The 27,788-nt window shown below is 37.7% G+C and overlaps 1 protein-coding gene across 1 annotated transcript in view; it reads right to left on the bottom strand.

Annotated features, from left to right (window-relative positions):
• The window catches only part of UNC13C (unc-13 homolog C), a 632,162-nt gene extending 616,737 nt beyond the window's left edge, over positions 1 to 15,425 (bottom strand). The window contains exon 1 of the mRNA XM_082388208.1: positions 536 to 15,425. The gene's annotated coding sequence lies outside the window, so the exon portion shown is untranslated. The remainder of the gene's footprint in view (positions 1 to 535) is intronic.
• Between the last annotated feature and the right edge of the window lie 12,363 nt (positions 15,426 to 27,788).

Here is a 27,788-nt window from a genome sequence, read left to right as displayed (position 1 = left end):
TACTATTTTTTAAAAATTCTCCATCTGCAACTGGGTCCAAATATGTATGGAGCCCTTGAGCATGTGGCATCACTTGACCATGCTGCCAGAACTACCTATCATGAGCTGAGTTCTGTCTCACTCACCAAATCATAAGATTGGGTGAACCCAATAGCAATCCACTGAAAAATGGAAATGGTATATCTGGGATTATCAGACAGGACCAGGGTCACAGGGCACAAGTAAGCTGCATGACATAGACTTTGGACATTCACTACTATTCACCAGTGTCTCTCCCTCAGTGTGTGGGTATATGTATGTGTGAGTGTGCGAGTGTGTTTACTTCCCTGTTGGGAGATATCCCTTGTTAGTGGCTAAGGGAAGAAGAAAAAAATATCTGAACTTAGTGCATGGACAAGTTGTCTAGTATGTGGGTATCTCAATATGTTGATAGTCCACAAAAATGGACTACTGCTACACTATCCCACTCAACATGGCACTGAAAGACAGCAGTGAGGGAAAATCCTCCCAACAGGTAGAATTTGGGGTAGGTTACCTGATCATCCACTTTGTGTGGAAAGAGAAGTGGCCCATGGTAAGAATATACGTGGACTCATGAGCAGTGGTGAATTGCTTGCCTGATTTCACAGGAGCCTGCAAGAAGAAAAATTGGAAGATCAGGTTCAAAGAAACCTACAGAAGAGGCATGTGGGTGGATTTGAGGGAAAGAGCTCAAAGTGTGAAATTTTTTGAGTTGCATGTTATGGCCACCAGAGAGCATTCACCATGGAAGTAGCAATAAATAAGCAAGTAAACAATGATTTGACCAAATGTGGTTGAGATAGAGATTATGCATGGACTCAACAGCATGGGCTCCTACTCACCAAGGTTGAGCTTGGTACTACTGCTGATGAATGCCCAACCCTCCAGCAAGAGAGATCAATGCTGAGTACCTGATAAAACGTCTTTCAGGAATATCGATTAGTCACTTGGTAGCGATTGAGTACATTGAACTTCTACTCTGGAAAGGGCAGGTCTGCACTTACTGGAATCAACACAATTCCAGATATAAATTTTCCCTTCTCACCCACATAATTTCATCTTCGACCAAGGGGACTACTTTACAGTAGTGGTTGTGTAGCAGTGTGCTCCTTACCACGGACTCCACTAGTTCCATGACATACCACATCAAAACCCAGAAACTTCCAGCCTAACAATTGTAATAATAATAGCCTTTGAAAACACATTTGAAGTGCCAGCTTAAAAATGAGACCCTGATGGAGTGGGGTACCATACTTCAGAATGCAGTATATATTCTAAATCCATGACCATCACACGGTATTGTGCCCCCAGTAGATAGAATACATGGGTCTGGAAACAAAGAAGTGGCCCTGCTTATTATCACTCTCAATGTCCCAGGTGGAATATTTGTACTTCCCATCCCTACAACTTAGTTTTCTCTGATTATAGAGCATCTGACTCCAAGAGTGGGACTGCTTCTATTAGGACACACAGTGAAAGAACTATGAAGTTTTAAAATATGGTTTCCATTTGTTCTCTTTAAACTTATGGCAGGAGGAATTGACTCTGATCATTAGGAGAATGTAGGGCCAAAATTACATTATGCAAACAAGGAGGGACACATCTGGCACCCAGATAAGCCACTGAGGAAACTCTTCACAATCACCTGCCAGATTTGATGGTAAATGGATAAGAATGGCAAGATGACTGAGGTCTCACATCATTCAGGGATGATAATCTGGGTCACCCCAGGAGGTAAGCCAGCTAGACCAGCAGAAGTATTAGCCATTGGTAGGAGACATCTAAAATGCGAGGTGTAGGAGGAAGATGATGGGTTGTGGTCTTGAGGGCAGTTGCGATTACTAGGGCTCTAGCTCATTCCAATAACTTTGTTCATGCAAGTTTCCCCAGGATAATAGACCAGCAAGCTATCCCAGATGGTTAACTTGAGATATGAAGCAAGAGTGTCTGAGAGGCACACAGGGCAGACTATAATGGATGCTAGAGCATGATACCTTCAGGACCAAGGTACACATCCCCTGAGTCAACCCCTGGAATGGCCCTCAGCTGAAGGGAGTCTTGGTTCCTGGATTGGCACAGACACCAGTTCACGGGTTTCCACGTTGTCCCTAAATATGCCCTAGTTTTGATCTTCAGGTTATGTGACTCCAGGTCTGCAAAATATATTTTCTTTATTGTCACAATATATCATAAGTAGCAGAGACAGCTAATGGGTAACAAATATTAATAATAGTAGTTGCCATTTAATATTTGCTTGCTCTGTTCCAGGCACTACACTGAGTATTTTAAAAGTTATCTCATTAAATCATGGAAACAATCTTCTAAAAAATGCACTATACTATTCCTGCTATAGAGAGGAGGAAACCGTGGCCTGGCATAATTCAGTACCTTGCCTAACACCACAATTCTAGAAAGTGGTAGTGTCTACATCTGAATACAGAATATGAAATTCCAAAGCCTTCACATTATATAACTTTTTTATATAGATAATTGGCAAAATATAAAAAGTAATACTTATGTCAGGGAGAACATAATTTGAGTTTAAACTGGCTGATTATCCACTTAAATATACTACTGAATATACTAAATATAGATGTAGTAAATATTCTACTGAAAAGGCATTGTATTGATATATTGTACAGAAGTTAAGAAATTAATTCTTGATGGATCTTTATTAGAAATTGCATCTCTAAGATAGATTCTTCATGTCCTAGCTGTGTCCAAATATGGAACACTATTCTAAATGAAAGGTTTCCTAGCATCAGATAGAGCTCTCAGACAGATGGTCTGAGCCTTGGAACTGAGGGGCCCAGAAATGCCTAGCCCTAAATATACAAAGTTGTGAAGTGTACATTTTTTGTTCCCAACAACTTGGCCTCATCTTTGTTCACCTTTTCTGCCCCACTCTCTCGAGGCCTCAAGTAGGCAGTTACTCAGGTCTTAGCTGATCTACCACAACTTTCAGGAAAGAATCTGATGACTATAGATGTTACTAACAGAGGCAACCTAACTTATGTACTTTTCTTGGATGTTTGGAAGAATTTTAGACGCACAATTAAAGCATCAGTACTCTGGGGGTAGAAGGATAAGGATTGTATTGTTTTTTGTTTCCATTTTTCCAAACAAAAGAACTTCATGGCCCTGAAATCTTACCAAATAAATAAAAAGTCCTTTGTTACTTCTAACACACCTAGTTTATTTTTCTTTAAACTATTTTTTTTCATTGTCTACATGCTCAACTTAAATCATTTACACAATAAAAAGAAAACTACAAAGAAAACTTACAATTTTTGCAAGAGGGTATGAGGTAAGAAAGATATGTACATATATCATTACTGAAAAGTTTTAAAAATAAAAGACTCTAAAATTTTATAACACTTGGGTATGACTCCAATAAACCCCTTATAAACAACTATGAATATTCCAATTGAAGCTAGAGTTCTGTCACCAATTTCATGGCCAGCAGAGGGAAAAGCAGTCCCCTGTCCTCCTGCTCTGCAATTAAACTTCCTAATCTTTTGTTGGGTTCTCCTGAAAGCTCTATCATTCTTTATTTATTCTTTATTCATGGTCTCGCTTTCATAGATGATTCTGTGGATACATGAAATAATTATCTACATGTTTAGAATAATTTAAAACATTCCAAATAACTAAGGAAATGAGACACAAAACAGGCATGTTTTAATAGAGAGATGGACAAAAAAAAATTTAGAAAAAGAAAAGAATGGAAGGAAGAAGGAAGGGAGGAAGGAAGGAGGAAAGGAAGGAGAATTGGGTTAAGGTGAGGAGGCAGAGATACTCAGAGTTGTCATGGCTTGTTTACCTTTTGGACAAGCTGTTCTGTTCTCCCTTTACGTGTTCTTCCCCAATTAAGTAATCCCTACGTCATTACCCTGCTTAGGGATAGTGCTCAGAATCAGAAAGACTCGTGAATATGGTCTTAGACATTTTAGCCCAATTCTTCCCCTGATTTCCATATCATGACAGTTCCAGAGACCTCCACCAAACTGGAGATGCAGGGGTATTACAGTGTTACACGTCTGTACCTAGGACAGCTCCTTTTAAAAACAGAGAACAGAGTGACCATGCTGTCACTGTTTTCAAAAAAAGGTCCAGTTATGCATCAATATAAGCAAGTTAATACTTAAAAAGCAAGTAAATCAATGGATTGATACTTGCTTTACAAACATATTTAGCACGATTTTCCAGAAAACAAAAAGCTAGTTCTCTAGAGAATTTAACATTGATATTAGCTTGCAGATACTTTGAAAACCTATATGGTGCATAAATTAAGGAATATCTGAACACAGAGTCAGAAATAATCCTCCCTCTAGTTTGTATTTGGGTTGTGTTTGTATTCAACAGTTTAAAAAAAAAAAGAAAGAAAAAAAAAGAAAAAGAAAACAGGTTTTATATTGCATAATAAACAAAGCACAAACCCTGTTTGCCAAAGAAGAAATCTATAAATTTAATGGCAAAATAGGTGAAGCATGAGGAATTACAGTTTTAATTTAAGACTACTGCCCTCCCTGTTATCTTTAGGAACTGTTTGGACTAATGATTAATTAATTATTTACTTTTGTATCTCTATACTTGAATTTCTTACCAGGCTATTATTTCAGGCAGGAACCAGAAAGATTACCTAATATTTTTTAACAATTAAGCAGTACTTGTTAATCAGAATTTGTTGACAGTTTTCCAAGACTGTAATTGAGGTTGCATAACCTTGCCTTCATTGATAAATGCAAATTGAACCATAGTGTTCAGGTGAGAAATATCTGATCACAATTTGGAGGGAAGGTACTTATTCAACAGATTCCAAAATATTGAACAATATGCTGACATTAGAGAAACAGCTCAATTTATCCTCTAATGTTCTACTCACACCAAGCATGGTACCTGCCTATGTCTTCTCTCCATAATAAGGCTCCAAGCCTCTTTTTTGAAGGACAATTCTTTTTAACCCCAGTACTTGCATGGTGTTTTACACAGAATAGGCTACTAGTGAAGATGGAAAAGTAAAAGATATATTCAAGAGGAATCTACTGAGAAATTTCGATTTGAAGTCAAAATTTTTAAAAATACTAACAATGTGAAGATATCAGCCCTTTATTCATTCACCCAACAAATATTTATCGAACACTAGCTATGTGTTGTGACCTGTACTAAGTTGGGTTGCACAATGGTAGGCAAAACACAAACAGTCCCTGACCTCTGTAAGATCAGAATAAACAGGGAGAATTAATTAAGCAAGCAATAAACAATAGTATTTTCTTTCCAACCCACTTCCACCAAAAAGTGACTCCCTGATACCTACTCCATGAAATTCAGACCTCCCCACAGCCCCACTCCTCACCATATATTCTCTGCCAACATATCTCTTTACCTTTTGCTTGAATAGAATGTACTTTCATTTCCTCCTCATCAGACCATTACTGTTGCAATGGGGAGTCTTATCATTCATTCCTTCCATTTGTAATTCATACTTAGCCCACATTCACATTCACGACTTTGGCAGCCTACCCCTAATTCGCTCTTTGTATAATAATTTGTGTTTAAGTTTCCCTCTCCCAATAGATGTAAGAGCTTTTGATGGCAGGTCCTCTACTTATCATTTTCACATTCCCTCTGTAGAGCCTACCAAACTGCCCAAAGCCTTCTTAAGTAGCAGCAAAACCAGCTTGCTGTCCTCCTCTCATGACTTTGTTATTTCCTCTTGAACCACAACATTCACTCTGCCTGGAATGTTCTCTCTGATCAATAATCATAATCTATATCATCCCCTCTTTTTGAGAGGAGTTACCAAGAAAAACTCTTTTAGCCATTATCTTTTATTGTTAATAATCTCAAACACAGGAAATTGCTGTATTGTATCACATCAGAACCATTTTCATTTACTAGTTCTTTCTTTCCTCTGCAAATAATATATGTAAGCATTCTACCAGTTTTGCAGTGAGGATAAAAATGGCACAAGCCTTGCACTCAAGGAGCTCACAGTCTTGTGAAGAATAGCAGAGAAAAAAGCACTTGAAATTCAGACCTGACTAGACGGTGAGGGAGAGAGGGTTCAGAAAAGCCAAGTCGTCTGTCCTCTGCACAGGTCACTACACATTAAAACCCCACAGACACATCTTGTCTGAAACTCACCTTGCTTCATTTCTGCAAAAGCTGCTCACAGCTCTGTAATTAACCCAGAAGGAATCCCCTAGACTACAAATGTTGTATAGCTTGTCTAATTAGGACAAAGGCAGCTGCTCAAGAGGCAGGATATACATCTCTCAATCAGGAAGGTACAAGAGCTGTCCCTCAGGCAGCCTAAGGCATATAGCAAGAAGAGAGAATGTAAACACAGTCACCTTGGTGTGCTGGGATCTCTGAAATGTGCATTTTGTGGACATGTTTCGAACCCAAGCTTGACTTTCTCCTGTTGTCTGTGACACTCCTGCCCCACCTTTTTCCAGAGCCACCTGCTGAGGCCTCAGGACACACAGACTAATTTCAGTAGTGATTTAAGTAAAGTGTAATTAAGATAAACCTGCTGGTACTCAGAAATATGAAAAGTGTACTGTCTTTCAGGCATGGAGTTAATGTTCTAGTTTCCCTTCAGGAGGATGCTGGTTTTGAATTGCTTTTCTGGGAAAAGAGATGGATTTTACATAACAATAATTTCTTTTCTATCTCTCTTTATGACCAATTTTTTCCTCACAAAGATAATGTGTTGAGATCTAGGTCTCTGATCTTGGGACACAATATTTCCCTCGGTGTTAATAATCCATCTACAAAGGGGTTAACTTATATTCCAAAGGTCATTTCTACTACCTCCCAAACCAAATAACTAGGATCCTAATTATACAGACAGCCATCTCTCGTCACTGGCATTGTGCTATTTAACTAAATAGAAAATGACAATTCATCCAACATTTCTACTTATCAATTTCAAATAATTAAAAAGTATTAAATAAAGACCAATTATGATAAGCATAAATTAACATTTTATAATATAGAAAGTGCTAAGGGGAAATCTTGAGAATCTTCCATGCCATCTCAATGAATATATATCATTTTGTACAATATTGCAAACATAAGATATCTTAATGTTTAAATAGTATTATCACCTATAAATATCTATTATATCTATCCTGGTTCTAAAGATACTGCAACAAATTAGTTAATTGTTTGCTAGTGTTTGAATTCTCGATGAAAAGGAGGTCACAGTATCTCTCCATTAGATTACCGATTGCTTGGTTTTATCACTCACTAATATTCACATAACACATCTTTTGCAAGAAAGTATGAACAGGCTTTATTTTTTGGTCCATTTTCATCTGATATTAAGCACTACAGTAAATCATCTGTCCTCGAGGCAGTTTAGATAACTGAACTAAGAGCTGGAGTTCACAATGAAAAGGGAGACAATATGTAGATTAACTGAGAAACAAGTTAAAAATAGGCATCCAGAAATTGTAAGTACTTTGACAAGTACTCTCTTGGTACTCCTATAGCTTTTTTAAAACCACATCTAGAGTCTTATAATTCTAATTACATTTGACATTTGAAATTTGTGTCACATCTTGTAGACTTTTAAAAATTTCTGCTTTCTAAGAGACAACTTTTCCATTTTCACGGAAGAAAGCTTTATATTCCAAACACAAAAATCAGTAAATAATAGCTTGTGGGTAGGGCCGGAAGGGCAGACAACTGGAACTGACTATGAGAGAAATTAATTCAGGCTTATAGTGTCAAGGGTCTTAAGAGGAAGGTAATATAAAAGCCAGTAACTCTCAGGGAAAACTTACAAAGCCAGGGTCAAGTTTTCTCTCCATAGATTCTAGAGTTGGCCACACTTTGCCCTCTTAATTGACATTCTTTCCTGTCACTATCATTATTGAGAAATTTAGAGATTTCGAGGTCAATCAAAGAATTCAGTGCAGGTTTTACTCAGACTCTTCATTCACTCTTTTGGGGGAAATTTTTCTCCAGTATGAAATGTTACAAGTAAAAACAGCTGTCTATAATCAGCCATACTGCCTCCCATCTTGGGATAAACAGATACTCTAAGAATTCCTTCTAGAAAACTGAAAAAGACCACTGGCAATTCCCTGGACTTTTTAATATAATTGTGGCTATTGCTGAATCCATCGGGAGCTGGATGCCATAAAGCAGAAGCCAGGATGGTAAAGACCAATACTGTGGGCACAAGTTGGGTGTACCGCAGGACTAAACAGGAGAGAGGTAGACCGCATCCTAGATTATTAGCTGAAGTTAAAAGGGGAAGATTAAGATCAAAGGAAATGAAGGGGGATATGGGGCATAGAGCCAATGAGGAAAGTACTGTTACTAGAAACACCAAACTGAAAAAGTAGTACTTAGCCTCTGAATCCCTGATCAAAAACAGGAAGACACAACACAGGGAGTTGACCTGGACTTATACTGTGACATGGTTCTGACCTAGATAAAGTCAGGCAGGCAACTCCCCTGTTTTTAACTGTTTGTATTCCACCTCTCTTGAAGCTACACTTCTTCTGCCTTTCACTATTTATGCTCATGAGCTGCACGGGCACTAGATCCTGACATTCACCTTAGAGTTACTGAGTGCCTCCTAAACTCAGACCTCTAAACAATGAGAATAAATCAGTGTCACTGGTCATAGGCTAATCTCTCTTCTTGTTCTCAGGAATATTTTACAGTGGTAGACTCTTCATGAAACCCATACCTTCTGTAATATAGAAAATAACTAGTATTTGCTGCCTCTTGATACCATGGAAAACACTCATAAGAATGTGAGAATCTCAGGGCCTTTGATTTCAAAGAAAATTTGGGTGTCCAAAGCTATTCCAATTTGTTCTAAATGTAATTGCTGAGGAAATTACTATCTTAAGTCACAGTAGAGGTTTGAATTTTTCCTTCTGACTTTACTTTTTTGCTGTTATTTCCTACTTTGTATACCAGCCTTTCTCCTTCCCTTACTAGTCTTTTTCTCTAATAACTGATATTACAGAATTCAAATTAAATATAAAAGCAAACAAATTTACTGAGCACTCACCTTTTATATACAAGTTAGTGAGCAAGATGAACATAATTACAATTAAGAGTAGCCAGTATTCCTTGGACATTTAATCTATATTATCTCATTTAATCTTCATGAAAACTCTATGAAGCGATACTCTTTATGGTGCCATTATTTTCTAGTTGAAAAGTTAAGATGCAGAAATTTTAAGTTACTTGCCAAAGTTTACACAGATACTTAATGTGTTTATAGTCTTGCTAGGAATTTTTTTTTTCAAGTTACATGCAACGAAATAGGTTTAAACTATAGGTCAAGACCAAAGGTGAAATCTCATGATAAAGTATATGATGCATTAGTAAATGAATGATGCAAATAATTTAGTACTATGGAATTGTATAAAATTTCAGTATTTGGAAACTCTGAGTAATCTGTTTAATTGGGGCAGAGACTGGGTCAGGAACCAGAAGGTAAAGCTGAAAAAGGCAATCTGGGATGTGCTTGGGAAACGTTTCTTTTTTCCACACTAAGTAGTCAAGGCTTCATTTCATATACAATGTGGTGTCCTTGAAAGTTTCTGAACAGGGAGTGAGTGACATGTGCCATGGTCAAGGCATTTTTTAGGACAATGAATCTGGCAGTAGTATGCAGAACAGATGCTCAGAGGAGAGGCTTATCACAGACAGAACTGGAAGATTAGAGCAGTATTCTGGTCGCAAAGGGATAAGAACTTGAAGGTGGTGACAATAGGGGAAGGAACGAATACATGGCTAGAAATGATTTAGAGAAGAGAAAAGATTTGATGAGTAATTGAATATGAGTCATGAGGAAGTATAAGGCAGTGACAATGACTTGAGATTTGAGCCTGAGAGACTGAGGAAAAATCAGGCAAAGGAGCTGTTTGGGGGAAACCAGAGGAGGTGAATCTCTTGACTTTGGTGGGACACCTTAGTGTAATTCCTCTCAATGAGGTAGTACAGGTCACTAAATAAATTCAGCTCACTGAGACAGAGAGTAGACAGAGAGGATCAAGAGAACACTCCAACTCAAGGCTAAGTGGAGGAAGACAGCTATTGATGTATGTGTTTATTGTAACCTGTTGTATTTATTCATCAAGCTTAATATGTCTCATTATTTACTATTTGAAAAAAATGTTCTTCACCTACTGTCCAGCAATATTGTGACACTTGATTAGGCATTTAACATGGTCTTCTAATCCTATGGATTGCTTTCTAAGAAGTAACTAGAATTGAATTTTAATTTTTACATATATGAAATTAATTTACATATTTTGCCACCTGCCAATCAACCTTTTTGGAAATTAGGAAGGAAATATAAATTCTCCTATGTTTTCCCTTCAGCCATGAGGGAGCCCCACAATCCCCTTCTTTCTAGCATGTTCTCATGAGTATGCCCATCCAGAAGGGAAGACAGCTGGAAAGAGAGAGAGTAAGTCTATTCAAATGACTAAGTAGAGTATGTACACTCACTTTACTTTTAAAACCTCTCAATAAAACTGTTCTATGAACAACTCAAAGTCGTTCTAAGTACCCAAATACCATTTGCTTCTTGTACAAAATGGCAGCATTTCAACGTCTATCAAAGCTGCAGCAAATATTTTATGACTCACAAATACAGGGCCTTATACAAAATATGCAGTTACATGGAATATGAATAAGACAATACTTATCATTGCCTAATTGTTTGAAGGAAAACAAGCTGTTGGATTTCTTAAAAGTCCTAAAAGGATTCGTACCACTTTTTCAGCTTATCAAGCAGGTAGATGATATTTATAAGCCTCTAGCCTCAGGAGAAGCAAATTAGAATCAAGTAATTCTGTAGCTACATTTCAAACGGAGTCAAACCTACAGAGTTTGCATTACATAGATTCTGTAGAATTTCTGAGTCTGAGAACTGAGTCTTCCGGAGCATCAAATAAGTCTTCCATTACAGATGAGGAAACCAAAGCTAGGAAATGACAGCCCGAGTTTACCCAGCCAGCTGGAGGCTGAAATTGGATTTGACCAATACCAGTATTTTCTCCTAGATAGCAAAAAGCAATGGACTCTCATTAGAATGTGTGCATTAATTCTCTATCTTTATCTGATTAGCAATTTTTACTAAGTAGTTCTGGTAAACAAAGCAGTTGTTTAGGTTTTCTCAGTTATGTGTCACTTCACAATGACATGATGCAAATCACGTTTGCTCTTCTCCCAGTTTTTCTAGGATCAGGTCAATGGTGTCCTGTCTCAGAAACATGCCTCAGTGATAGTGCCTAAGTCATCGATTCTTCCCACCTGTCAGTACGATAGAAATAGTCATCCCTTTCTGACAGCTTTTCTTTTTCTTTTCTTTTTTTTCCCCTTAGGTATAATAAGCCTGGAAAAGATACTTCTAGAGTAGGTTATTTCAAACTTCTATAATACATAAAACAAAATATTTCCATGCAAAACACTTTTTGTCTACCAACAAGACATGTTGCATCCAGATTTTCAAGAGCCAGAATGCTCAGGAAAAAAAAAAAAAAAAAAAAGGTGTTTTATGTAGGAATTGGGCCAATGGAGATTGTCTATTGGGAATAGAGACAGACCAAAGATGAGCTTATAAAAGTCTAAGGGAAACAAAAAACTATTTTAGAGAGAAACCCATCTTCTCTGATTACTTTTTTTTAATACTTTGAGAATCCTGACAATTTTGACAAAAAAATTGTTGACAAAAAACTCAACAATTTTTAATGTTGAGTTTATTTCTTACTAACCAGCATTTATATCCACCAAATACTTTAATTCTCTATATAGAAAAAATAATACAAAACATTCTCCCAAATCAAGATTACAATAATTTGTATATGCTGAGGCTAAACTATACAATATAACTAGGATATGCAAAAGATAGGAAACATATATACCTCTTGGATCATTTTCACAAGAGAAAGAGAAATGATTGTGTGTCTTCACTTCTACTTCTCCTCTGGAGGACTTTTGGTCTCGAGGCTAGAATACCACCTGTCCTCCTAACTCTGCCTTAAAAGACAAGTTGAGCAAGCACTGCTGTGGCATCATTATCTCCATAGAGATTATGGAACTGGGAGCTCAGTCTTCTGCCTGCTCAAAAGCTACAGACTGAGAAGGCTATTAATAAACCCGCCCCCCTTTTTTTAAGCTAGAAGGGAATCGGAGCTTAGCCATCCAAGCACAGAAAATTTAACATCCAGAAGGATTTGTAACAACAGCAATAACAACAACATATACAAATGCCTTGATTTTACAATTATTGTCTGAATGATGTTTTAAATGTATGGTATCAAACAAGTTGATATTAGGTATAAACGATAATAACATTAGAAAGTGACTTTCTATCTGTAAGAGTGTGTTTTAGAAATAAATTTGGCATGTATTTTTCAATCCTCAAAATTTCTGGCTGAAAATTTTTTTCTGCTGGGAAGATGATTCTCACGTTTCAAAGATTCTGGAGAAAGTTTTTCCATAGCAAAGAGAATGGGTTGGAAAGAAGGAATAACAGGCGATGGTATTAAAAGTGGAAGACAATGTACAGGTGGCAGAATGCCTCAGAAAACTCACAGTAGGTGTACGAATGGCATTAACCGAGTAGGTCAATAGAAATGAAAGTGCACGGAGTACAGGGAAAAAGATATTTTCATACCAAAAATGTACTGACATTCAAAATCACAGATTTGCCCTAAATCAGCTAAGACGCAAAGGCTACTCTCTTCTCAACTGACCCTTACACACACACACACACACTCACTTCATATAATCTGTCTTTGAAAAGGGAATCACCACAGTTGTCATCTGTTTACAATGTTCCATGGGCTTTGAAGTAAGTAGGTCCGTGCATCACACACTTACTTTACTGCTTCAAAGACTAGCAACCACAGAAAGGGGTTAGATGGCCTAGAAAGGGAAACACTTTACTTTGTTAATAATAGGCACATGGAAAGTGGATTCTCTAGGCTTATCTAACATGTTTACCTCATATTTCATGGGGGCATGGATTTACTGAATCACTTGCTAATGACAATTTCTGGAAGAAGTTACCAAGTCTCTAGAGTCTAACAACAAAAAATCAGATGCTAGGAAATAAACCATACCTGCTTATCCTCTTTCAAATCCAAGTCCACAATTCTATTAAAATTACTTTCTCAACAGAGTTCCATTGTAGTATGAAAAGGTAACTTTGTAAAGGAAAAGTTCAAATATTCTTTTAAATTATCTTAGTTTATTCATTAGTTTGAAAAATAATCATTTAATGGACTCAGTAAAATTACTGTTGTATTGTTGCTATAGTGTTTCATCTACAGATATTATAATGCTCCCCATATTACAAGATGTCAACACAGAAGAAATACACAATTTTCTCCACACCTTACTAATGAACATAAATTCAACTCTTTGTCCATCTTCCAGATCACTCTTCTGGCCCAGGAATTGCCGGTAGTTGCTGACCATGTTTTGATATTGTTATTAGAGTAACGTGTGGAGTTTCGAAACAACTGATTTCCTCATTTTGCTATATGGCCCAAGTCAGTGCTCCAGACAGTTACGATTTGGCAAAAATGAGATTTTAGTTTTAAAAGAGCAGGGTGGTGATTTACTTTACAATATGCATACATTATAATTTAAATCCCATTTATTTCTATTCCATTTGTACTTTTAAATTATAGTAAAGTAGCACCAATAATTAAAAATCAGTGTCCTAGAGCTTTGGCAGGAACCCTCTGTACTAACAAAACACTTCAAAATCTATAAAATACTTTGATATATAAAAAAAGTAGCAAACTTGATCATTCTCTTGTTTCTCTCTTCTAGTAAAGCTCATTGAATTTAAATACACATATGTATAATGTACTACCAATTTCACCTACTTCTTTGAAAATACTGTATTGAAGTGTAAGAGATGTCAAGATTATTTTTAAAGCACTACATTTATTATTAATTCAAAATGAGATAAACTTACATTCTTAGTTTTTTAAAGAAATGCAGAGTATTTTCAAAAACTCATTTTATGTGTGGTACCCACCCACCTCTTTCCTTTTTTCCTTGAAAATCCTAATGAGGAAAAGTGACTTTTGAGCTTTGTCATCTCAGCCTAGGTACTAAAGGCAGCCAACATTACTACTGTTGCCATATCTGTCTTTCTCTTTATTATACAAGTATATCAATGATGTAATTGCAGAAGTTAGGGTTTACTCAAGCTATTGGAGCAAGGGATTTTTTTTAGATTGCCTCCTTCAGCAGGATAGAACAATTGTAAAACAGAACCAAGTACACAATTTAAGCAGTTCATCTCTGGAAAGCAAATCTGCAGGATCTTCATCTTGAAGGACTAATCAACAGCTCGAAATGCAAAACCATTGGTCAAGCTCAATTTGCTCCAGACTGGATGGTGAGCTGGAAAAACACCTGGGTGACAACAATGCTAGCCTATGACATCTTGGCTTTTAACCCCTTCCAAGAAGCCCTCAACTTTTCTATTTAGCCCTAATTTTTCCCCCAAAATCCCAAGGGATTAGAAAATGTCCCAGCCTTTTATTGCAGCCTTGTTTTTTTCCTAAGCAGATCTTCCCCCGAAAGTTGAGCAGAAACTAAGCAATCATTTATCATTCTGCATTTAAAATAAAACAATACCTGAGAAGTCTATGATCCTCAGCAGAACCAACCATATTATAAACACAGGAGAGCTGAGCGTTTAAAAATCCGTCGACTACACTAGAACCCCCCTGGTTGTGATTCAAAGTGCAGACAAAAAGAATCGACCAGAAAAGACAGACACAAAAATCACATGCAGATGAGGCAGCGCACACCGGGAGAAGAGAACATACCTGAGGGATTCTCCTTTAAAAAAAAAAAATGCACACACCAGCTGGGCTGTTCCTCCCCTCCTGCTGGAGCGTCTGTGTTTTCCTTTCAGGAACACCACTTGCGATCCCGTTTCTAGTCTCCTTTCCTTTTTTTCGGCCACAAAGAGTTGAAGCGGAGGCTGCGTCCTAGCGATCTGACTCAAGTGCAGTCAGGCATGCCTGTGGTCTGCAACGATGTCTGTTCTTGTCAGTTCTCTCGTGCTCCCCGGGCAGCCTGCAAAGCAATTTTACAACTTAGCTGCTGGCGCCAAACTGCCTTTCACTCTCCTCACTGCCAAATTCCTTCAGCAGCTCGTTTCTCATCTCTGTCTCTAGGAAAGCCAGAGGGGTTGTCTCCCGTGCGCTGACGAGCGCCCAGGTTCATCAACAATTGGGGGTGAGGGGCAGCGCGGCTGAGTGCGTGCTGGGAACTTCCCAAGCGCTGCCGCGGCCGCTGCTTTGGGGAACGCAGCACAGCCACCGTGCTGCCCCAGCCTCCTCTACCCGGAGCGCCTCGGCTGCCTCTGCCGCCGCCGCTGCCGCTGCCGCTGCCGCTGCACAGAGCAGCTCCCCTCCGGGCTGAGCCACAGCCCTTGCTCGCAGGAGATGCGCTGTGGCCGCTGCCAGGTGTGGCCGTCACCACCGCACTGATACCTAACTGTGTGGGGCGCAGCTTCATATCTGGGGAAGACGCCTGGAATGCTGGAGCTTCCTCAGCCTAATTTTCCCTGTATCGCTGAGTGATGACCTAGGAGACGATCGTAGGGCCAGTTGCTGCTAGCCTCGTTTGCAGCCTCTTTGATAACAGAGATAATGTAATAATTACTGGTTTGGCTGTGCTCGGAATCATGAAAAGTACAGTGCGCGGAGTGTAATTCCCAATTAGCCACCAAGGGACAACTAACAGAACACCCTATTTAGAGAGAGGAGATCCTGAGATCTCATCTCAGGTGGTTTTCTTCTTTTTAATGTGTGGAAAACCATTTGAATTAAATCCTCAAAAATCTGAATTAAAGACACATACACAAATCAAAGTGGGAAATGGTAGATAACTTAGAATGATACAAAGGTTTTGTTTCTCACTTAGAAATACTGTCTTCCCATTTGATATGAGCATTTTACAGATCTGGCTAGGAATTGAACGGCCTTGCTTTCTTTTTTAGTTTTGCAGAGCAGACGAGGTAGGGGGAGTAATAGCTCCCACTTTCCATCAATAAAGCATTTTCTATCCTCTAACTCTCCTGTTGAAACAAACACAAAAAAGTACTGGATCTTAAAATAGAGCCTTAGAGAAGCTCAAGTCCTGAAATAATCTGTAGGTTTTAAGCTGCATCTGGTCTGCTGGCTTACTTCTATTTACTTTTCTCAGCTTTATAGAAAATAGGAGGATGTTTCCAGGATGAAAGAACAGTCGACTACCAGCCGAGATCAACCAGTATAAGAAGCATAGACAGATTTGTGTGTCATTTTTCAATACATTTAAGGATGGATATTCCTTGACCAACTTTACATTTGACTCTACTTTGCCGAAATCTTTACTATACCATAGCTGCCAGCAAAATGGACAGTTAAGCTTGATATCACATTTTTGGCTAAACTTGTGGCAAAACACATTCCATCGACTATATATGACAACCAAATGATATCTCTATGACTGTTTTTAAAAATTGTCCCCAAATTTAACACAATATATGTATCAGGTGCTGGGAGCCAAGGCTTTCCCACTCCCAGCTGTCAGCCCCACCTTTAGCTCATAGCAGCACAGCTTCCTCTACCTGCTGCTTAAGTGACTATTAATAGACTTGAGCAGCTGCTCAAGGTCTAATGAGCTGCATCGGGGGGCAAACACTGGGGCAGTGTGATCCCCACCTTCAGCAGCCACCAGAGTGGCTGCCAGGACAAAACTCAGCTGCCCTGGGGTTTTAAGCACTCAACAGTAGCAAAGGAAAACTCTTAGACCTGAAAGTAGATTGTAGGGCAAACCATGACTTTTTTATACAGAAAAATTCAGGCTAGCCAAGACACAGTTTTGAAGAGTGCCCTTCAATACACAGAGGAAAGAAACGCCTATTCAGAGTCTTCTTTTCTTCTTTTCCTGGTGTGCGATACCCGGAACAAAGTGCTGAGGCTATGCCCAGCTGAGAGCCCCCAGTACCCAGCATAGCGCAATATATATAAGTCCTCAGTAAATTGGGATATAACGTCAGTGTTTTCAACGTTTAAACCTACAGAAGGAAATACGAGAGGATCCTAACCCTGAGTGGTCTCCAGAATGTGTTATGCAGTGTAAAGAAAAGAGGTATGAAAAATATTGCTCTAATTCAAATACGCTCATAGAGGACGTAACAACAGCGTTAGTGATCATCAGTCTGTTTTTAAGAAGAATGCTCCAAAGCCAGTGTGTGTGTTCTGATAAATGTACTGCTTAACTCTAATCATCAGCATTCTGGTTATATATTTCAAAATGGAAATTGTTTACATCTCTGAAAGTGGCAGGAATCATGTGTCTGAGGGATACCAGCTGCTAATAAAATAGGTCACTACTGGAAAGAGTGACAGACCTTGATGACTTCATTGACCTGCAAGGACACCACAGTTCCTAACAGAATTTCCTGGGTGCTTGTTGGGTAGTTTTCACCTGCTGAGTATATAATTTGAATAATGTGTAATCACAGTGATATAGATGCAGCATTGAGTTAAGAATTCTGCACATGCTTATCAATAAAACACATTCATTTCTGCAAAGAGCTTTTCAAATTCTTGGATTAGTGACATTAAACAACACAGGAGAGTAAATGATTGATTTCCATATGTATACTTACAACTCCACATATACACGCCCCAAAACTTATTCACAGATTGATTAAGACAATAAGATCATTTTTTCCTCTAAGTCTTCCAGCTGTAATTTCAGGAGGAATAAAACCTCGAGGGTACTATTCACCTCCCACGTCCCAGGACATAAGCTGGGCCAGATCATTTGCCTCATTTACGTCTCAGGTGGGAGAAAAGCAAGCTGTCTGGATCACTGGTCATTTTTTATTGATAGTAAAGCTTGACTAAACCAAAAGGATCAAGTAAAAGGGCCATTCTTGTATAATTTTGTCATTGCCAGTGCATTTGGCTTTAAGCAACAAAGGAATTCTTGAAAGAGCATAAATCAACCTTGTGTGCATTGAATTGTATTTTCAGTTTTTTAGAAAACCTTGCTCTTTATTTCAGGGAACTGGGAACCAATCACTAGACCTCACTATTTTTAAAAAACTGTGACCAGTCGTTGGCTCTCTGTATCCATTCAAATGAATTGGTAAAACTGATTGTCAAGATGATTGAGGACAAAAACATGATTACATCTAAAATAGTAAGCTGTTGTTTCTAGCTCTGTGTAACTGAATAATATATAGGGGAACAAATATTTTGGAATAAGCCATCCAGTGCAATTTGGAAATATTTGCAAAATGTTGATTTCATGATAGCAAAGCACACACTAAGTTCTGCTTTTAATGCTTTCCATTTAATTATGGATCACTTAAAAATTGTACCTTAGAGCAGGAGTAACAGTGCGTAACTTCAGAGACTAGGTCACACAAGGTACTGCAGATTTCCTTTGCCCACTCTTTCTTGCTCACTCTGGGAGAAGCTAGCTGCATGTCATGAGGACACTCAAGCAGCCTAGGAGAAAGCCAACATGGTCAGGAACTAAGGTCTCCTGCCAACAGCCAGATAGGAACTGAGACTTCCAGCCGACTGTCACGTGCACGAGCTATTATGAAAGCTGAACTTCTATAGCCACATTCAAGCTCTGACCTGACTACAGCCCCTGCTGACATGCTGAATGAAACGACCAAAGGAACCCCTAAGGCAGAAATACCCAGCAGCTAAGTTATTCCTGAAATTCTGACCCACAGAAACTGTAATATAATAAATATTCATTGTTTAGAAGAAAGAAGGAAAGGAAGGAAGGAAGGAAGGAAGGAAGGAAGGGAGGGAGGAAGGGAGGAAGGGAGGAAGGAAGGAAAGGAAAAAGAAAGAAAGAAACAAAGAGAAAGAAAGAAGGAAAGAAAGAAAGAAGGAAAAAGAAAGAAAGAAAGAAAGAAAGAAAGAAAGAAAGAAAGAAAGAAAGAAAGAAAGAAAGAAAGAAAGACGGAAAGGAAGGAAGGAAGGGAGGGAGGGAGGGAGGAAGAGAGGAAGGAAGGAAGGAAGGGGGAGGGAGGAAGGAAGAAAGAGAAAGAAAAAAAAATGTACCTTTGAAATTCCCAAATGAGGAAATTATTTGACATGTAGATTTAAGTACACTTAAGTGTTTTAAGGTATAAAAATTTTAGGTTCAACAAATTCAATAACAAGATGAGCATATACCATACTTTCCTAGTCAGTATTGGTAGTTTTCTTCTCTGGGCCTTCTTAGCACTTTTATAAACCTCTATTATAGCATTAATTGATTATAAAGTAGTTAACTATTAATTTACTCATCTGTTTGCTGTTCCATGCTAGAAGGTTCCCTGAGGACAGAGATCATGGTCACTTATGTTTCTATCATCAATGCCCAGACGAAGGCCAGGCTCATGAAAGGTAGTCTGAGTGAGTAACACTGTGCTTAGTTAGTAGAGCACAGAGTTAATGAAGCTAAGGACATGAGTTGTGTCCCTGTGTAGCCAATTAGCTTTGTTCTATTTCTTGGTCCAAGTGGCACCCTTAGTTCACACCAGCTGTCTCATATATATGTGCCAGATCAAACCTTCTAACTGCATAGTTCAACAGTGGGGAGTCCATAACACAATAATAATATCTAAGGTTTAAAGCCCTTACAAAGTGTTTTTCCATACATTTTCTCATTTGATACTTATCTTTAAAAACCTGCAAGACATATTAGTCCTGTTATTGGTCCCATACTCACATGATGAAACAGAGACTCAGAAAGGCTACAATGACTTACTTGATTGCACAGAACTAGTAAGTGATGGAGACTAGATAACAAATCAGCCATTCAACTCCTATTTTAAGACTAGTTCCAAGGCAAGGAGCTGACAGGTATCTATTTAAACTAACATCATAATAGATGGCAAATGTTGTAAGTTTTTTTTTCCTCTTAATAAATAAAGTGAGTGAAATTATTCACGCAGATGATCTTTTAGAATATTTCTGCTTGGATAATTATCATTAGACCTTGGGTAATGATCATTCTCTACTGGATGCTATTTGGCGTGATAGCATCTATACAGTCATTCTGATGTGCTGGTTTTTATTTTCCTTATGTAAAATTAGTTGTCAACACTGCACTCAAGCAAATCACCAGATAAAGGTATCTTTGAAGGGGTTCTAATTTGCTGAAAAAACACAGCATATGGATGAATAGAAAGTTTTCCATTTCCTTATTCCTTTGATTTTAGTTGATTCAGGGAACTATGATTTAGTGATGCAGCACAACATCTAAAAGTTCTGACTCTGGAATCACAGTGCCTGGTTTCTAATCTTAGCCCTAACATGTACTTACCTTTCTGACTTTGGTCAAGTTTCTTAACTTCTCTAAGCTTTAGTTACTTCATCTTTAAAATTGTATAAAAATAATCCCTATTCATTCTCTTGCTGATGAATCAAGTGAGATCGTCCTTGTAAAGCAGTTTGGTACATACATGACTTGTAGTCATGATTCAATAAATATTAGCTAGTAATAATTAATACGTCATCAAACGTCTTACCAGATATCACTGTCCTCATTTTCTGCTGTTACTAGTCTGCCTTACGTTCATCATGGTGAAATTTTCAAAGAAGTAAATTATTTTTAAATTATAATAAGAATTTTTTTAAAAATCACAGTTTTAGAATAACAAAGGGCCTATTTTTGATTCATAGCTCTGCTGCTTTCTTCCTGTATGGTCTTATACTAGTTTTGTAACCTCCCTGAGCTTCAGTTTCCTGTGTTTGTATGTACTATGTGTTCAGTATGTGTATTCCCTTTTTCTTTTTCAACTTTTTTTAAATCCGACTTTTCTGGGACTAATGAATCAGGTGGTTAGAACCATAAACTCAGAGAAAGTTAAAACGGAGAGGAACGTAGCAGTTAATTAGTACTTTTCCCTTCTCATTTTATTAATATATACGAGAACAATAGGCATACTTAACTTTCCCAAGAAAGAATGAATAAATACTGCCTAATCAGCTACATACATATTTCATAGATAAGCACAAGATAATGTCACACTACCTTTTCTATTCTTTATTGATTTCCATATGCAAATTTTAACTTGGTTTGACAAAAATAAAAATTATCATTTTAATGGTTTATATTTGCTTGCTAAACATTTTATGTCCACTAGACATTTTTACATGCTTGATAATAAAGTTCATATATAAATTGAGCTATCTTGTTCAATATTAGAGGGAACAAATGTCTCAGATAAAATATTTATGTATATAGTGATAAATAAATGATTCTTGGCTTTTCTTTTCTTATCTTTCCCTCTCGTGCAAAGGTTAAGGAGTACAATTTTAAATCATATTACTTGCCAGTATTTCAGGAGTTATTCAACATATGCTGATGACTCCAAGGACAGTGGAAATGACCTCAGTAGAAGCTTCATATGACTGGATGAGAATCATTACCAACCAAAAACTGCATAGATTCAAAATTTGTGAAGATATATCCTTTTTCTAACCGAGTTTGGTACTAAAACATATTTGGTATTAAAGATATTTTATTTGCCCAGTTTCTGGTTATAAGCAATGGTTCATGGCTTACATTAAAAGTCCTTTCCACCTAGCTTAAACAACTGTGTATGACATATACAAACCATGAGGCAGTACAAGAACATATTTCTTTGAAATGGTCTAAAATACTTTTATCAAAAATAGATATATTTCTGGGCTTCCCTGGTGGCGCAGGGGTTGAGAATCTGCCTGCCAATGCAGGGGACACGGGTTCGAGCCCTGGTCTGGGAGGATCCCACATGCCGCAGAGCAACTAGGCCCGTGAGCCACAACTACTGAGCCTGCGCGTCTGGAGCCTGTGCTCCGCAACAAGAGAGGCCGCAATAGTGAGAAGCCCGTGCACCGTGATGAAGAGTGGCCCCCGCTTGCCGCAACTAGAGAAAGCCCTAGCACAGAAACAAAGACTCAACATAGCAATCAATCAATCAATCAATAAATCTTAAAAAAAAAAAAAAAGATATACTTCAAATATTTTATTTAATAAAATTAGACATCATAGCCCTCCTCTTCATGCCATTTCATATTCTGCTCAGTTTCCTTGTTGTTATCTCCAGAGAGCACATTCATATACTCAGCAAAGCCTGGAAGGAAAACAGCAAAAACAAAACCCTGCTTGCTGGTTTGGAGAAAGGTTCTCTTATCAGAAGGTCTGACTCTATGTCAACTGTGAACTTCATGAAGCTTGGAATCAGAGCTTTTCACTTTCCCTGTCTTTGTTCTTTTTTGTTTCTCCTTCAGCATCTCTTTGTTTTACTTTGGCAGTGTTACTGAGAAAAGGCTCTCTAACCAATGCCATGTTCGAAATTAATAAAGTATATCACTTGGGGGGAACAAGAAGTTAAGACAATGAACCCACAGTCTTTCAAGAATAATTCTGATGTCATAGCACTTAAGTACAATTGGTAATTTTAGTGTTTAGGACATCTATAAAATGAGGGGAAATAAAGAGCAGCTACCCATTCATGTGTTTGTTGTGAGAGTTAAATGCATGAAAAATGTAAAAAGCTTGATAGCATATCAGCCATTGTTGTTACCAATATAATCATTGTCTTTCTTATGGGTTCTGGAGAAGGAGAAGTTACACCTCTGGAAGTGGTAGGAGGAAGCAATACCTTGTAGTATCAGAGAAGGATTAGATGGGAGATAGTAACAGTCTTCCTCATGTAGATGGATTTTTTCCACTTTCCAAATATATACCCTGAGAAAAAGGTATTTTTAAAGAAGACCAGAAAGATATTCTGCTAAAAATGTCGCCCTATTACAATACGTGAAATCCCAGCAGCTAGTGGAGAATTTTTTAGATTGATAGGTGATCTTATATTAAGTTAAAAATAGTGTTACCTGCAAATACTTTCTCCCATTTTTTTAACATCTTTATTAGAGTATGATTGCTTTATAATGTTGTGTTAGTTTCTGCTGTATGACAAACTGAATCAGCCATATGTATACATACATCACCATATCCGCTCCCTCTTACATCTCCCTCCCACCCTCCCCGTTCCACCCCTCTAGGTGGACACAAAGCACCAAGCTGATCTCACTGTGCTATGCAACTGCTCCCCAGTAGCTATCTATTTTACATTTGGTAGTGTACATATGTCAATGTAACTCTCACTTCGTCCCAGTCCCAGGTTACCCTTCCCCCTTCCAGTGTCCACAAGTTGATTCTCTACAACTGCGTCTTTATTCCTGTCCTGCCCCTAGGTTCTTCAGAACTTTTTTTTTTTTTTTTAGATTCCATATATATGTGTTAGCATATGGTATTTGTTTTTCTCTTTCTGACTTAATTCACTCTGTATGATAGTCTCTAGCTCCATCCACCTCACTACAAATAACTCAATTTCATTTCTTTTTATGGCTGAGTAATATTCCATTGTATATATGTGCTACATCTCCTTTATCCATTCATCTGTCGATGGACACTTAGGTTGCTTCCATGCCCTAGCTATTCTAAATAGAGCTGCAATGAACATTGTGGTACATGACTTTTCTGGAACTATGGTTTTCTCAGGGTATATGTCCAGTAGTGGGATTGCTGGGTCATATGGTAGTTCTATTTATAGATTTTTTTTAACATCTTTATTGGAGTATAATTGCTTTAAAATGGTGTGTTAGTTTCTGCCTTATAACATAGTGAATCAGCTATACATTTACATATATCCCCATATCTCTTCCCTCTTGCATCTCCTTCCCACCCTCCCTATCCCAGCTTTCTAGGTGGTCACAAAGCACTGAGCTAATCTCCCTCTGCTATGTGGCTTCTTCCCATTAGCTATTTTAAATTTGGTAGTATATATAAGTCCATGCCACTCTCTCACTTCCTCCCAGCTTACCCTTCCCCCTCCCCATGTCCTCAAGTCCATTTTCTACGTCTGCGTCTTTATTCCTGCCCTCCCCTAGGTTCTTCAGAACAATTTTTTCTGTTTTTTTTTTTTTTTAGATTCCACATATATGTGTTAGCATACGGTATTTGTTTTTCTCTTTCTGACTTACTTCACTCTGTATGACAAACTCTAGGTCCATCCACCTCACTACAAAAATTTCAATTTCATTTCTTTATATGGCTGAGTAATATTCCATTGTATATATGTGCCACATCTTCTTTATCCATTCATCTGTTGATGGACACTTAGGTTGCTTCCATATCCTGGCTATAGTAAACAGACCGGCAAAGAATATTGTGGTACATGACACTTTTTGAATTATGGTTTTCTCAGGGTATATGCCCAGTAGTGGGATTGCTAGGTCATATGGTAGTTTTCTTTTTAGTTTTTTTAAGGAAACTCCATACTGTTCTCCATAGTGGCTGTATCAATTTACATTCCCACCAACAGTGCAAGAGGGTTCCCTTTTCTCCACATCCCCTCCAGCATTTATTGTCTGTAGATTTTTTGATGCTGGCCATTCTTACCAGTGTGAGATGATATCTCATTGTAGTTTTGACTTGCATTTCTCTAATGATTAGTGATGTTGAGCATCCTTTCATGTGTTTGTTGGCAATCTGTATATGTTCTTTGGAGAACATATACAGATTGTTTAGGTCTTCTGCCCATTTTTGGATTGGGTTGTTTGTTTTTTTAATATTGAGCTGCATGAGCTGCTTGTAAATTTTGGAGATTAATCCTTTGTCAGTTGCTTCATTTGCAAATATTTTCTCCCATTCTGAGGGTTGTCTTTCCGGCTTGTTTATGGTTTCCTTTGCTGTGCAAGAGCTTTTAAGTTTCATTAGGTCCCATTTGTTTATTTTTGTTTTTATTTCCATTTCTCTAGGAGGTGGGTCAAAAAGGATCTTGCTGTGATTTATGTCATAGAGTGTTCTGCCTATGTTTTCCTCTCAGAGTTTTATAGTGTCTGGCCTTGCATTTAGGTCTTTAATCCATTTTGAGTTTATTTTTGTGTATGGTGTTAGGGAGTGTTCTAATTTCATTCTTTTACATGTAGCTGTCCAGTTTTCCCAGCACCACTTATAGAAAAGGCTGTCTTTTCTCCATTGTATATTCTTGCCACCTTTATCAAAAATAAGGTGACCATAGGTGTGTGGGTTTATCTCTGGGCTTTCTGTCCTGTTCCATTGATCTATATTTCTGTTTTTGTGCCAGTACCATGATGTCTTGATTACTGTAGCTTTGTAGTATAGTCTGAAGTCAGGGAGCCTGATTCCTCCAGTTCCATTTTTCTTTCTCAAGTTGCTTTGGCTATTCGGGGTCTTCTGTGTTTCCATACAAATTGTGAAATTTTTTGTTCTAGTTCTGTGAAAAATGCCATTGGTAGTTTGATAGGGATTTCATTGAATCTGTATATTGCTTTGGGTAGTATAGTCATTTTCACAATGTTGATTCTTCCAATCCAAGAACATGGTATATCCCTCCAGCTGTCTGTATAATCTTTCTTTCATCAGTGTCTTACAGTTTTCTGCATACAGGACTTTTGTCTCCTTAGGTAGGTTTATTCCTAGATATTTCATTATTTTTGTTGCAGTGGTAAATAGGAGTGTTTCCTTAATTTCACTTTCAGATTTTTCACCATTAGTGTATAGGAATACCAGAGATTTTTGTTCATTAATTTTGTATCCTGCTACTTTGCCAAATTCATTGATTAGCTCTCGTAGTTTTCTGGTAGCATCTTTAGGAGTCTCTATGTATAGTATCATGTCCTCTGCAAACAGTGACAGTTATACTATTTCTTTTCCAATTTGGATTCCTTTAATTTCTTTTTCTTCTCTGATTGCTGTGGCTAAAACTTCCAAAACTATATTGAATAACAGTGGTGAGAGTGGGCAACCTTGTCTTGTTCCTGATCTTAGTGGAAATGTTTTCTGTTTTTCACCATTGAAAACAATGTTGGCTGTCGGTTTGTCATATATGGCCTTTATTATGTTGAGCTAAGTTCCCTCTATGCCTACTTTCTGGAGGGGTTTTATCATAAATGGGTGTTGAATTGTGTTGAAAACTTTTTCTGCAGCTATTGAGAAGATCATATAGCTTTTATTCTTCAATTTGTGAATATGGTGTATCACATTGATTGATTTGCATATAGTGAAGAATCCTTGCATTCCTGGGATAAAACTCACTTGATCATGGGGTATGATCCTTTTAATGTGCTCTTGGATTCTGTTTGCTAGTATTTTGTTCAAGATTTTTGCCGCTATCTTCATCTGTGATATTGGCCTATAGTTTTCTTTTTTTGTGACATCTTTGTCTGGTTTTGGTATCAGGGTGATGGTGGCCTCGTAGAATGAGTTTGGGAGTGTTCCTCCCTCTGCTATATTTTGGAAGAGTTTGAGAAGGATAAGTGTTAGTTCTTCTCTAAGTGTTCTATAGATTTCGCCTGTGAAGCCATCTGGTCCTGGGCTTTTGTTTGTTGGAAGATTTTTAATCACAGTTTCAATTTCAGTGCTTGTGATTGGTCTGTTTATATTTTCCATTTCTTCCTGGTTCAGTCTCAGAAAGTTGTGCTTTTCAAGAATTTGTCCATTTCTTCCAAGTTGTCCATTTTATTGGCATATAGTTGCTTTTAGTAATCTCTCATGAGCCTATGTATTTCCGAAGTGTCAGTTGTTAATTCTCCTTTTTCACTTTTAATTCTATTGATTTGAGTCTTCTCCCTGTTTTTCTTGATGAGTCTGGCTAATGGTTTATCAATTTTGTTTATCTTCGCAAAGAACCAGCTTTTAGTTTTATTGATCTTTGCTACTGTTTCCTTCATTTCTTTTTCATTTATTTGTGATCTGATCTTTATGAGTTCTTTCTTTTGCTAACTTTGGGGTTTCTTTGTTCTTCTTTCTCTAATTGCTTTAGGTGTAAGGTTAGGTTGTTTATTTGAAATGCTTCTTGTTTCTTGAGGTATGATTGTATTGCTATAAACTTCCCTCTTAGAACTGCTTTTGCTGCATCCCATAGGTTTTGGGTTGTCGTGCTTTCATTGTCATTTGTTTCTAGGTATTTTTTAATTTCCTCTTGATTTTTTCAGTGATCTCTTGGTTATTAAGTAGTGTATTGTTTAGTCTCCATGTGTTTGTATTTTTTACAGATTTTTTCTGTAATTGATATCTAGTCTCACAGTGTTGTGGTCAGAAAAGATACATGATACAATTTCAATTTCCTTAAATTTTTCAAGGCTTGATTTGTGACCCAAGATATGATCTATCCTGGAGAATGTTCCATGAGCACTTGAGAAGAAAGTGTATTCTGTGTTTTTTGGACGGAATGTCCTATAAATGTCAGTTAAGTACCTCTTGTTTAATGTATCATTTAAAGCTTGTGTTTCCTTATTTATTTTACATTTTGGATGATCTGTCCATCGGTGAACGTGGGGTGTTAAAGTACCCTGCTATTATTGTGTTACTGTCGATTTCCTCTTTTATGGCTGTTACCATTTGCCTAATATATTGAATTGCTCCTATGTTGGGTGCATAAATATTTACAATTGTTATATCTTCTTCTTGGATTGATCCCTTGATCATTATGTAGTGTCCTTCTTTGTCTCTTGTAAGAGTATTTTAAAGTCTACCTTGTCTGATATGAGAATTGATACTCCAGCTTTCTTTTGATTTCCATTGCATGGAATACCTTTTTCTATCCCCTCACTTTCAGGCTGTATGTGTCCCTAAGTCTGATGTGGGTCTCTGGCAGACAGCATATATATGGGTGTTTTTGTATCCATTCAGCCAGTCTATGTCTGTTTGTTGGAGCATTT

Source organism: Balaenoptera borealis (assembly GCF_965194805.1).
Source record: "Balaenoptera borealis genome assembly, chromosome: 3".
NCBI classification, from domain to species: Eukaryota; Metazoa; Chordata; class Mammalia; order Artiodactyla; family Balaenopteridae; genus Balaenoptera; species Balaenoptera borealis.
Note: the sequence above shows the minus strand (reverse complement) of the source record. Positions and strands in the feature narration are given on the sequence as shown.